This window comes from Cebidichthys violaceus, unplaced genomic scaffold (genome assembly GCF_023349555.1).
Source record: "Cebidichthys violaceus isolate CVI_PGR_0920_01 unplaced genomic scaffold, fCebVio1.0.p SCAF_22, whole genome shotgun sequence".
In the NCBI taxonomy this organism is placed as follows: Eukaryota; Metazoa; Chordata; class Actinopteri; order Perciformes; family Stichaeidae; genus Cebidichthys; species Cebidichthys violaceus.
The window spans coordinates 5439868-5453758 of NW_027176395.1; positions in this window are offsets into that span (position 1 = coordinate 5439868).

Genomic DNA, 13891 nt, shown 5'->3' on the forward strand with positions numbered 1-13891 from the left:
AGGAAAGTGGTCAAAGAAGGGTGTCACACATTTGATCAACTTTGGATGCACTTAAAGTGATCAGATATAACAGCGTCATTCTGCTCTCTAATTACGGTACATGCGATGAACACACACACAAAAAAAACAGCCCCAAAAGTGGCAAACCCTCTGCAGAAATCACATGCAAAATAGCACTGTGGAAATGTGGAATTATTTCCTGAAATTAAGCCCATTAACCGTGAAATTATTTGCTTTCATTTAAGACGCCATGCAATCCAATTTGAGTTGGCACGCGCACACTACATCTCTTTCCAATTTCCCACTGATCCCGTGGAACCGAACATCCACAAAAGAAGCGGCTTGGGTCACCTAAGTATAGAAATAAGAGATATATCCTACTGAGAATCAGATTGGAATGCAGATTAGCAAGGCTTTATCGTGATATTCATTCAAATCCCCTCAAACATCAGCAGCCAGCTCGTTGTTTCCTCCAGTTAACACTTGAGCAAAGTTTTACAGAGGAACTTAAACGAGCCACAAAGCAAAATGCTACATGGAAACGATCAGCTGATGGTGAAACGGTGATGATTTATTGGATGTGGGTTTATTGGATGTGTTATTTACATAAATACCAGAGAAGGTTGGATGAGAGCAGACTGAGGTGTGTTAGTGCTGTTTGCTCTTTCACTGCCTCACTGGTCACTCACTTTCATCGTAGTTAATCGTATTAGGATTATTTGTGTGGGATATGGATTACAGTTGAGACAAAAAAGGTGGGGAGTTATCTGAGAAGGAACTCTGCATAACCTCAGGTCAGATGAAGATGTACCTGCAGCAATAGGTGTTACCCTCATATGACTTGGCTTCTGATACAGGTGTTGTAATTGACTTATATTAACTATCAGATAAGCAGTCAGCATTGTCCCCTGTCTTTTGTTTGTTGCACATTTATACATACAGCGAGCTCCAGTTGCATCACACAACCGATGGACATGCTGGTTGGTTCGGTTCACTGGCTTACTTTATATGTGCTTGTAGGTGTGATTGTGAATGTGTGTTTGTATCTGTGTGTCAGTGATAGACTCGTGACCTCTCCAGGGTGCATGTGGCTTCTTGCATAATGTCAGCTAGTAAAGGCCCTAGCCTCGTGTAAAAGCATCCATAAAATAGCCTGTATGAAGTATTTGACTTAAAAGTCAATTACTTTTCTTTGCAATAGGTGGGCTATTCTGTTTCAAAGAGCTACATTCCCAAACATGTTTCTTTTCAGTTGAGATTTCTTGTGTACTGTGACGACCAAAATGAATGCATCATTTTATTTCAACAGTAACATTTTGGACTAATATCAATTCACTTTTTGTGCAGTCTCTGATGTGTTTGGGGAGAGAGTTGAGGACAGCTATGGGGAAGGCTCTGTTGCCCAGCTCTGCTGCTTGGTCCTGAGGGGTGAAGACAGGAAGTTGGCATCAGATGAGCAGGGGTTGTAGGAAGGAGGGTGGTGGTAAAGCAGGTCAGTGAGGTATGAGGGGGCCTGGTGACGGTGGGCTTTGTAAGTGAGGAGGAGGACTTTGTGTTGGATCCATTGTGGGACAGGGAGCCAGTGGAGGTCCTGGAGGACAGGGCTGAAGCGATCAGGCTTCTCACTGGTTTTAACAGACGACATCATATCACCCCAATCCTGGCTTCTCTCCACTGGCTCCCTGTTCGTTTTAGAATTGATTTTAAGATTTTACTGATCATTTCTAAAGCACGCATGGGTTTGGCCCCAACATATATAGAGGAAATGTTGACCCCCTATGAGCGAGCTCGCAGCCTAAGATCCTCAGGTGGGGCCCTTCTGGCTGTTCCAAAGTCGAGGCTAAAAACTAAAGGTGACCGTGCTTTTTCCATCAGGGCCCCTCGGCGTTGGAATGACCTGCCTGAGCAGATTATGATAGCAGGCAACAAAATGAAAGTAGTAGCAGTAGCAAAAACTCCAACACCAGTTAAAACATGACTTACGAGGGATTTAAAGCACAGTTGAAGAAATATGGGCAGAGTTTGAACAATCAATTTATCTATACATATTGTATAGAGCAGGTCAAGACGGAACTCTATAGGGACCTGACTTGAGATTCCCCCACGATGCTGCTGCTGCAATAAATGCAATTCCACTTAACAAATCACCCAATGCTGCTGCAACATATGTGATTCCACTAACAGATCCCAATGCTGCTGTTGCAACGTATGTGATTCCACTAACAGATCCCAATGCTGCTGTTGCAATGTATGTGATTCCACTAACAGATCCCAATGCTGCTGCAACGTATGTGATTCCACTAACAGATCCCAATGCTGCTGTTGCAACGTATGTGATTCCACTAACAGATCCCAATGCTGCTGTTGCAATGTATGTGATTCCACTAACAGATCCCAATGCTGCTGCAACGTATGTGATTCCACTAACAGATCCCAATGCTGCTGCAACGTATGTGATTCCACTAACAGATCCCAATGCTGCTGCAACGTGTGTGATTCCACTAACAGATCACCCGTGCTGCTGCATTGAATGCCATTCCACTTGACAGAATAAAGTTACCAGCATGTGAGGTAACAAGGACTATGATGCAATGATTAGGGTTACGATAGGTCAAAATGCAATATATGAAAATGATGAGCTGCTTGAAGTGGAATGAATGTAGGAGGCCGCTGCCACGAGGACCCGGCGCAAAGGAACGCAGGTGAGGCAGAAACTGAAGGATATTCGGCCCTGAGGCGTGCATAGACAGTTTGCTGGATTTTGCCGGACACTGCATGGTGCTGATCAGGTTGTTACCTGCACAAAGTGACCCGTAGAAACTGATGAGATTCTCCGGCAGGGAAATGAGGGGAAGAAGATGCTTTGTCCTCTACTGAGAAGCCGGACGTCAGCGTGCTACTGCAAATGTACTGAAGGTAGAGAGACAATCATATTTAAAAGAGACATCAGCAAAATGATAAGCTAACGATGTAATTGTTTTGTTGTGCTATTGGATAGAGGAGACCAGTTAATCCAAATAGTTGATATCATGATTGACAGCCTCCAACAATGACAGCAATGAAATTATGAGTGAGCATGCATGAGGAAAGAATGGCTGATGTATGAGAAGTAAACTACAGGCTTAAGCATGCAAGAGTATAATCTTCCTGACTGAACTCACGCTAGAGCTTCATTTCTACTAGCTTTAGCTGGGCTTCAGCAGTGTGTCTCTATGTGGAGGTTTGGAGGTTAAGGAGAACTTTTACTGTGAATAATAACCTCACTAAAAGTTTATATATTAAAAACTAAACACAGCACATGTTTCAGCAGAAATATGATCTGAAATCAGGGAAAGCTGCAGTCTTGGCTGCACCTGGTGCCTGGTGATGCTGCAACCCTTTTTCTCCATTAAATAATGCTATCTTTATCTCTCTGCCACATTAGCTCAGTAGTTATTTTATGAATGAACTCTTCTGAAACTTAAACATACTCTCTGCTTTATGTTGGTCCTTACAGGTACATTTGTGAGAAATGACGACAAAGCATTTGATGTGAGACGATGTGTTATCTTTATACAGTGCATCCATGTGAGATACAGAGGTAACATGTTAGCATGTAGCTAACTGCATTGTAGACAGAGTGACTATCAGTCTGGAAAATAGATGTGAAACAGTAGTCAGAGGATTATTTCTAGTAAAAAGACACTTGATGAACGTACAAAAAGTGATCATATTAATGGTATATTGATTGAGCATGTCAACAAAACTAACATTGGAATTGTAAATGGACTTGTACTTCTCTAGTCTCTCGACCACTCAAAGTGCTTTAACACTACATGTCATCATTCACCCATTCACACCCATTCATACACTGATGGCAGGGGCTACCATGCAAGGTGCCACCTGCCCATCAGGACTGTAACTAATCGTTCACCCATTCATACATCAGCCGACACAAGCAATTTGGGGTTAAGTGTCTTGCCCAAGGACACATCGACATGGACCAGCGGAGCCGGGGATCAAACTGACAATACTCTAGTCACAGTTTTGAGACCAGGTTTTTTACCCTTCTTCCTGCATAAAATGCAGCTCTATAATATCAAGGTGTATGACAGTAAGTATGATAGAGGCAAAAGTTGCTGAGATACATTGCAAGTTGCTGCTAACCTTCAGTGGGGGATTCTACACACTTTACACACCAACGTGTAAGGCTACAGGGTGAGAAATTTAAATTTGGTAAAAACTGGCATGACAACAGTCAAAGTGAAAGATAAGTCAGTGCCAAGCCCCCCAGTAATAAACCGTTAGCCCAGGTGCATTTCAGGCAACTTGTTGTCAAGAGTTGTGGTTTTTTAAGACAGGATGTTTACTTCAAACAAATGAAAAGAATAAATGAGTGCATGCATCCAATCCACCAGCAAAAGGCATGTAGATATCGGTTGATAAGCCACATCCTGTGACTGAGTGCCTTTACATGTGAGCAGTGGACTCACTCTAAATGATCAATCCAGCAGATTAACACACCTTTAGCCTGACAGGAGGATACACGTTTTATTTCGGCAGTTATTTTTTCATTACTTTTGTACATAACAGTTCTGTCTATTCTTTACCTTTTTTGATACCAGCTTTGTTGTCCATGTCCCCAGCAATTATTTATATAGATGTGTAAGTACATTAAAACTTGGAATGTGCTTACATACATGGCCAATAAAAGTTATTCTTATGTTCGACCTGCTGACCTTTCCTGCTGCACCACTATCAGGTCGGAATTTTCACTTTACCAACGTGTTGGCCCATGGCAAGCGGTGGTGGAAAGTAAGTAAGTAAGAAAGTACATTAAGAGTAAGTACTTGTAATTTGCAGAAGCATATCAGTTTTTCTTTTTTTACTACTGTACTTTTTGACAATTATAGATACCAGTAACATTCCAAATGAACTTCCCATTGAGAATATGATCAGTAAATAAAATATAATGCATTGTTTTCTATTAAACTACCCAACAGTGTGTAAAGTTGTTTACCAGTTACAACATTAATATGTTGCTTTAATTTCATTTCTGAATAATAACCATGAAAATAACTACTAACATTTTGCTGCTAAAACCTGTACATGTAGTTTTAGTTAGTGAAACTGACTTTTGAAAGAAACAATGACAAACTCAGTTCAATATATTGAAGTTTTGCCTTACTTATTCCAGTTAGGTCGACCTGTGTCTGTCTCCTGTTTGCTGCTGAGCAGGTAGTCTACAGTGAGTTTTTCCACTAAAAACAGGTGTCTGCTGCAGCTGGAAACCAGGTTAGAGAGAGCAGTATGTGAGCCGGAACACAACAAACAAAGAGCGAAAAGGGGCCTTTAAAATGTACAGTTGGGGGGAGAGTTGAATGATAATTCTCTGTTTGTTAGCATGAGCTATCCATTTCACATTACATTTGTTCCTGTGATAAATTTTTTAAATATATTATTACATTATTACAGCTTTAAGTAAAGTACCTGGATAAGTTGGTTTCCCTGATATTTACTGCAGATATCCATTGTCTTCTGGGTTTGGATCCTAATGTTCTTGGTGACTTTCTGATCACCTATGCAGTGCCCTCATCAGGACAAAATGTCCATGTGTGCACAGGAACAACAATTTTCTACCCACTGTCACAGTTGGTATCCAGGACAACAAGGATTGTACCCAAATCAGACAGTAGGGAGAATTCAAATGGCAGGCAGGTGTTTTTATATGTTGCAAAATGGGACCACAAACTGCATTTTGTTGCGCAACCTCATTATAAGATTACAATAAATTAAACCTTGCAAACTTGTGACAAGCAGGCAGGTGACGGGGAAAGGAGGAAATGTCCGAGGCATCCGCAGGACTGATGGCAAATATCAAAATTTTAAATTTGAGCAACTAGAATTGAGTCCGGAGTGGCGGGGGAGAGAAATAAAGTGTGACACCCGCATTTTCTCACCCGGCCTAGGGATTTGAACCGGTGCCTTTCCAGTGATAAACAAGCTCATACCTGAAGTAAAAGGCATCTTGTTTCATAGAACATAGAAGAAATGCAGGAAAGTGAGTGTTTATATTTCAGTGTGTGTGCGAGAGTCTCTACGCATGCATACAGGTGTGTTTGTGTGTGTGTGTGTGTGTGTGTGTGTGTGTGTGTGTGTGTGTGCGTGTGTGAGCATGTGGCACGCTTGTCGCCATGGCACTGCCACTTTAATTCTGTTATCAGAGGCAGTCCAGCGAGGAGGGCACCTTTAAACCAGATTAACATTTGCTTATGCGTTACATAAGCAAACACGGGGCCTTGATCATGATTAAAATAAGAAGGAAAAGATTATCTCAGCCAGTGTGTCATTTCAGACGCTCTGAGCCAGTTTTCCTGTTTTTTTTACTTTTTTAATAGAAGATTTTTCCTTAATTCCTTTGTTCTCAATGTCATTTACACCTTTGTGTTTTTACTGCCAAATATTATTCATCGTGGTTGTTACTCGGGTTGTGACTTATTAAATCCCACTTTAGTTTGAATTAGTACCACAGATAAGAAAGTCTAACTTACAATATTGTGTTCTCATAAAGCAAAGTTTGGCCCAACAACACGTGATACTGAAACCAATAACACATTAAATAGCTTATACTAAATAGATTAAGAGCCCAAAATATACATTTGGCTGGATGAATTTGGGCAATGGAGTTGAATGAGCAGAGCCTGCCCAGAGCCCTGGAGCAAAGCAGGTGCTTCTGTGTGATTTTTCATGTAGCAGAATGGGACTTCAAACTGCATCTTGTTGCGCAACCTTGTTGTACAATGACAATAAATGAACCTTGTAACCTTTTAACTTTGTAACTTTGTAGCAGGTAAGCATTTAACAGCAAACAGGTAAGAGGCAGGAATGTGTGTCTGTGCTCTTGTGCTATTGCCATGTATTTAAAGCTAGGGTTTGTAATCTTCTTCAAAACATTTTTGTTATATTTGTAGAAATTCTCTAAACAACCCAACAGCACTCAAAAAATCAAATGCTCTGACAAAAAAAGCAGAAGAAATAGGGTATCTGTGGCTGTTGCAGGACTGTGATAAGCTGCTTTCATTGTAAAAGAGTTGGCACCGCTCTGAGTTTTTAAGTTAGATAATTTTTAAAATGTACTCTTGCTAGTTTCTCCACTAGAGAGGACTTTGGTCAATGTTTATTGTTTTTAAATGGAAAATATGTATATTAATGCTCTGAATGTCGTTCATTGCTCCTTTGAGACCAAGGATCTAAAAGTGGTTCACACAGAAATGGCTTAAATCGACAGCATGGACCATCTATCACATATCTAGGTCCACATTGGCAGAAGTTTGCTTTGAAAAGTAGCTCAGACATCCGTCTTCTTAGCCACAACATCCAGCTCCTCATGGGGATGAAGTGTTCCTCCACATCTGTCCTTGGATTTCCTCCCTGTGAAACTGTCTGAAACATTACTATATATAGTTATTAAATCAGTAGCACTTCTTAGAAGTATTTGGTAGTAGTAGTAGTAGTAGTAGTAGAAGAAGGGTTAAACACCAGTGGAATTCTTGCAGGCTTCCGCCTTTTTCAGTTACATGCCGGCTGAAACACTCTTCACCTTGTTGACTGGGTTTATAGCCTGGGAAAACTAAGTATAAAGCAAGGACTCTCTGTCTGTCTGTCTGTCTGTCTGTGTGGTCTTTGCATATCTAGAGAACCACTCATCCAATCTACAACACACTGGGCAGGTGTGTTGCTGGAGTGCTTTCAATTTGAATAAACTTTGAATAAACAAGGGAATCACGCTGTGTGCTAACACAACACGAATGCTGGATAATGTTTCAAACAAACTTTTCTGTCCTTCCCTGGAGTCAACGCGCACAAGTGGATAGCACAGGAACAGCCCTACTCAGCCATTGCGACTCGAATTGTGTATGTTTTTCCATACTAGCTCATAACTTTTCCACTGGATAAAAATGTCATTAAATCCATCCTCTACTTTATTGATGCAGATGTTATTTCAAAGCAAGTGACAATGGAAATGAATACCTCTGCAAAGTGTATTTCACAAAGGTTTAAGTTAGTACTGGGCTGTTCCTGCGGTGTGTGAATGTGTGTGAATGTTAGTTAGTTCTGATGGGCACCTTGCATGGTAGCCCCTGTCATCAGTGTATCAATGGGTGTGAATGGGTGAATGTTGACATGTAGTGTTAAAGCGCTTTGAGTGGTCGGAAGACGAGAAAAGTCTATACAAGTCCAAGTCCATTTACCATTTAGCAGCAGGCCAAGTCCGGCATGTTTTAATCAGGTACTGCACTTAAAATTAAAGTAAAGAATATTGGTAGACATAGTACTCATTGCTTATTTGCTAGTATACAAAGCAAATGTGGTATTTACCATAATGCCTCAAATTGTCTTCAGAGGCTGACCAAGAAGCTAAAACATAAATAGTATGACACACACATTTTCTCAGTTCTTCTTTATGGCTGCTCAAAGACTAAACCGTAATCTGTAAAAACACACAAAGTGAGACTTAACCACTGAATGTCATCACACAGCTACCCTTTCCGTCCAGTATTATCAACACAACCCAGAACACACACTTACACACACTGAAACACCGCCTTACCACCTGCCTGGCCCCCCACCCCCACTGTCTGGCATTCCCCTGTTCACAGACCCCCTCCATATGCCTTAATGGTGACCTGCTAAGGCCTCCTTTGGCTGAATAAAAAGGGATAATTGGCTATCATTGTCTTCCCCGGGCGCTGCTGCAACAGTGGCGGCAAAATGCTGGTGTCCAGATGCCCGGACCCCGGCTCTCTGGGCCTTAATTAGAGTGAACCTGAGGACCCGGAAAAGGCCAATTAGAAACATCACCCCCACACACAACCCCCACAACATACGCACACACACATACATAGACACCAGTACCCACTTTCTTCCTATCTTCTCATATTTGCCGGCCTTTCTTCCATCTCTTTCTCCCATCTGTCTGAATGCAGGTGATGGAGTTGGGGGTGGGTTTGAGGGTCAAGGACTTTCTTTTTTCTTTTCTTCACACCGAAACACACAAACTCATCACAGCGGTCTGTACGACTATATGCAGCCCTCCCCCTAGCCCCTAACCTTTTCGACTTGTGATCCCTTAAAGGTGCAACATATGCTCTGAATATGGAATTTAGCATCTTGAACAGAAGGAATGTCTACTTTTGAAACCTAATAACAGGTCATTTCTTTAGTGTGGTCATGGGTTGGGAACAGTGATTTCTTTTTTCCCAGATTTGTCTCAAATCATTGTATTAAAAGTATCCAAACTTTTGTTTAATTTCATTGAGACTTTAAAAGAAAATCCTGATAGTCTTGCCTACTTATCTATTTTAGTGGTTGATTTCACCTCTTCATGGCCTTAAAATGATTTTGTTTTTCTAAAAAAGTATTATATATAGTATATATCCTACCATTAATGTCCTCTAAGAGCTGTGAAATGTTGACATCAACGGACAATATTGTTATTTGTAATTTAACTGGTGCAAAATCTGTGCAGGTGATCATTTAAAAGCGTTTATTTGAGTTCCAACATTCACACAAGCGATCAATCAGCTGGAGGTGGATGCTGTTTTTTAGTTTTATCTCTTATTCGGGCATACTTCATTAAACGTGAAGGGGAGACAGTTAGCCAGTACCTTTGGATAACATGGAACAAACACAACACTGAGGGGGGAATTCACCAAAGAATTGGTGAAAAAAGACACTGTGTGCTGTAGGCTAATTCTAAAAGCCCCTGCAAAGAATGAAATGCCCCCCTAACTGCACTGCTAAGCAAAAGTGTTTGCAACTATGGAGTACTAAGAATTTAGAATATTAAAACAAAAACAATACTCATCTGGAGCCCTTGAGCTCCCTCTCCCTGATCTCCATGTTGTGAACCACTGATCTAGATTCATTTGTGACCACTTCTCCTGTGTCACCACTCTGCCTGGTCTGCTTGTGTTTTCTCCCACCTTGCAGGATGTGGGCTGGTAGAGTGCAGGTTGTTAGTGATCCGGCTCATCCAGGTTGATGGACTGGCAAGCCCATGAAGCTGGCCCCTTTATTCGGCTTTGGTCTCTAAACGTTTGGTTTCACATGGGACGCGAATATTGGTCTCCTGGGTGAAAGTCCTGTGTTCGGTTTACCCATTCATCCATCCAGACCTCCTCCCTACACAGACTTTGGCAGAAAGGAAGAAAGTGTGACAGCACAGTACGTTGTATGGGAAATTCATCTTTAGGAGACCAGGCTGCTGTATTAGCTCCACCTTGGTCTTTTGTTTCATGTACTTTTTGATGTTTCATCATTAAAATGTTTTGTTTTTTTTTAATTTACATCTTACACTATATTCCACTTGCCCAGGCACACACAATACTGATGATGACTGTTGGGAACGAAAAGGAGCGTGTTTGAGTTATCAGCATTTAAGAAAACGAAATTATTGACATTAATAGAATTATTAATGTCAGTAAGATTATTAATGATTATTAATAATAACGGGGCACCACCCTGCGGACAGGGACCTATAACCAAACGATAAACTTAGTCTCATAACTAGTATTCACTCACAATGTCAATAGTCAAAGTACTATTACACATTCAGAGTGAAAGTGAAGGTTTAAGCAACAGACCACATATCCAGCTTTTATCACAATACATGCACAAAGTAATCACAGATAGCTGCTCTTTAAAATATAATATAGTTTATTAAGTTCCAATACTAATGATCTAGTCAACTAATATCTAAAACTAACAACAAGTATACATTCATGAGCACGCTATCTACAGACTAGCTAATCAACAGTCTATAGAAAAAGGGGGGTGTGTGTGTGTGTGTGTGTGTGTGTGTGTGTGTGTGTGTGTGTGTGTGTGTGTGTGTGTGTGTGTGTGTGTGTGTGTGTGTGCGTGTGTGTAGGGGAGAGGGGCGAGAGAACAGGTCAGATAACGAAATCTGAAACGTGGCGACGTCTCTCGCCAGACCGCAAGATGGCGGTAGACAATAGAGCTCTCGTTAGCTACACCTGTCTGAAGCAGTTAGCTAAACCCGTAGCTGCATTAGTTTAAAGCTATACGTGTGTGTGGGTTAGTAAAAAAAAGAGAAAAAGCAAACAAAACTAAATAAATTCTTCAAAAACAAAGATTAAGATCCTTCGTGCTGCGGTGAATTTCGGAAGATTGTCCTCTCAGCTACAGAAATACAGCCGGCGGCTCTTTGTCACAGTCGCCGTTCCGACCTCTGAACTAATGAGAAACAACTTCCGGCCTCGCAACCATCTCGACACAAATTGCGGTTTTTATATTTTGAGGGTATCTGGTTGTAAAACCGGAAGTCCCGCCTCTGCATCCACTCGTCCACCGAGAGCAGTGTTGCATTTGGGGGAAGAGATGGGGGTTGGTTTATCAACTCAAATCATGATGAACCTTTGTCTGCAAGAGGGTAGGCCTGATGTTCTCTTTGTTCCAAAGCACATGATGATGACAAGGAAGCCTCTGGGCCCAACGTGACTTTTTTTGTCAAATATAGTTATTGAATTGTTACATTTTTCTTCTCCTCCACATACAGTTTTTTTGGTGCTCTCCCTTCTTTTTTTTTGCCTGAAAAAAAGGAAATGAGCCTGTTTATGACATGTGCATTTTTACTTTCACAAACAACTTGAACACGTTTTGCATGAAGAACAGCCATTACTCATATTATCAACTAAACGGGGATTACATTTAAACAGGTGTAATAGCCGATACTGCATCCACCAGTGTTCCTTGCTGTGCAGTGGATCCCAGTAAACGCATGATCAGATTCCTCATTTGGGGTTTATGAAAGCTCAGGTACATTAAGTATTATGCGGGTGTTAGCAGGAAGAGCCTGAGGGAATAATTGCCCAATCTGTGAATTAATTAGTCTTCCATATGCAATATTTACCCGTGTAATTTAAAAAGCATAACAGTGTACCGGAAGGCATCAGTGGTATTCAGCCGATCTGTACTCTCTTTCGTTTGTGAGACTCGTGGTGAAATGCATCTCAGATTAGCCAGAGCTAATGCTGCTGCATGTTGAAAAGAGGACCTTTTAGCAGGGTAACCAAGTACCCTTACATGTATTTACATTATTCATGAGAGCGATTTGGATAATGCTGCCTCTGACTATTACTCCCTCTATGGTGTGTTAACATGTATTAAGAGTGATTTGATGAGATGTGGATTCATGGGGAATGGGGGTGTCAATTACCACTGGAGTTAATAGGGTTGAGTGAGCAAATGGTGAGAGCAAATTTCATGCAGTTTGCACTCATGTAACATTAATGTAATTCTTTAGGAACAAGACGTTTAAATCCCTGTATGTTAGCACCATGCACATCTGATTTAAAGACGCGGCTAATCAATTTTGAGGAGATTTAAAAGAGCCAGCCCACCTTGCATGCCACCCTGTGTGAAGTTTTAAAAAAGTTTGAGCTTCTTAGCTGCTAATTGGCTCCTCGCCATGAACCACACGACAGGAACAAAACGCCATGATGCATGCATGTTAGTATCTAGAGAATGCAATTAAAGTACTAATCCATATGAGTAGCATTCCGCCTAGCTGTTGGTGCTACATGTTACTTCCTGCTGCATTCTCAGTTGAGTTCTCTTGTTAGGTGTCAGGCTGTTGTGTAAATGTCTGCCTGATAACTGTTTTGTTGTCTTCATCTACGTTGTCTCATCCTGCAATTTCTGCCACAATCAATCAACACCTCTCAGAAATGGCGGAGAGCAGCAAAATAAGGTCTGCTTTGTGAGTTTGAGAACTTTATCACTACAAGGTGAGGAAAGGGACCTGAAAACGAACACATAGAAGTGCCAGGCGTAGCAGTAAACAATTTAACACAGGAGGTTTTAGGATTAATTAAATGACGGTAAACCTTGAGAAACTTTCTTCCTTAGGGAGGTCAAAGGTCAGCTCTAGAGCTGGTTGGGTTCCTCTTGTTGTGTCCCAGAGGAGGTCCACGTCCATCCAACTCAATCTACACATGCTCCTTAGAGTTGGTCTGCAGAGGATTCACCACATCTATTGTCATAGATATATATATATATTAGATGTGCAATGGATTTTGAGACACTAAAAACCACAACGTTTTTTTTTTAAATTTCAACAAATTAAATTGTTGTCAATTTACTCCTGCTTGATCACAAAACTTAAGTGAAGTGGGTTTTTACTGTTAATTGCCTGACGAGGGTGTTTCTCTCAGCAAAAATAGTAATACTGATGAACTTAACAGCAATATATTTCTTGAGATCTCCAGATGCAGCAACATTAAAAACATTAGAAACATGAACAATCAGACAGGTTGTAAACAAACCGATAGTTCAGCCAAAAGTTAAAAGTGGACGCATCACAAATTTTGATAATAATCCCTAATTGCAGTCCTTGCATCGTCTGGATCTAAGAAATCTAAAAACACAGTAATTCTCTGTTTCCAATTTATCTGGAAGAAAAAGAAGACATGGAAGTCGACATTTCAACTACAGAACCTTGAACATAAAGGAAAAGACGTTATCACCAAGCAAGTATAGACGATGGAGACTCCTGGAAAATATCACATTTAGGATAACCACATATGCCCACTTTTGCCCCTGGTAACAAGCCCTGTGATTGGCCAAGAGGGGCTCTTTTCATCTAATAACTTTGAACAAGAGAGTCCCTCGAAAGGACAGTTGTTCTAAGCTCTGACGCTATCAGTGTAATCTTCTGCCAGACGAACACGATGCTTATCTTAATAATGACCATCAAAATTATATTTTAATGCTGAGATCGGCACTGGCAGTGTACCCCAGGGAAGGACTTCTTAGAGACGAGTGCGACTAGATGTTATCCAGTATGGCGGTTATCAGATCTGCTGCAGAGGATGTGAGGCTTTCCGAACTG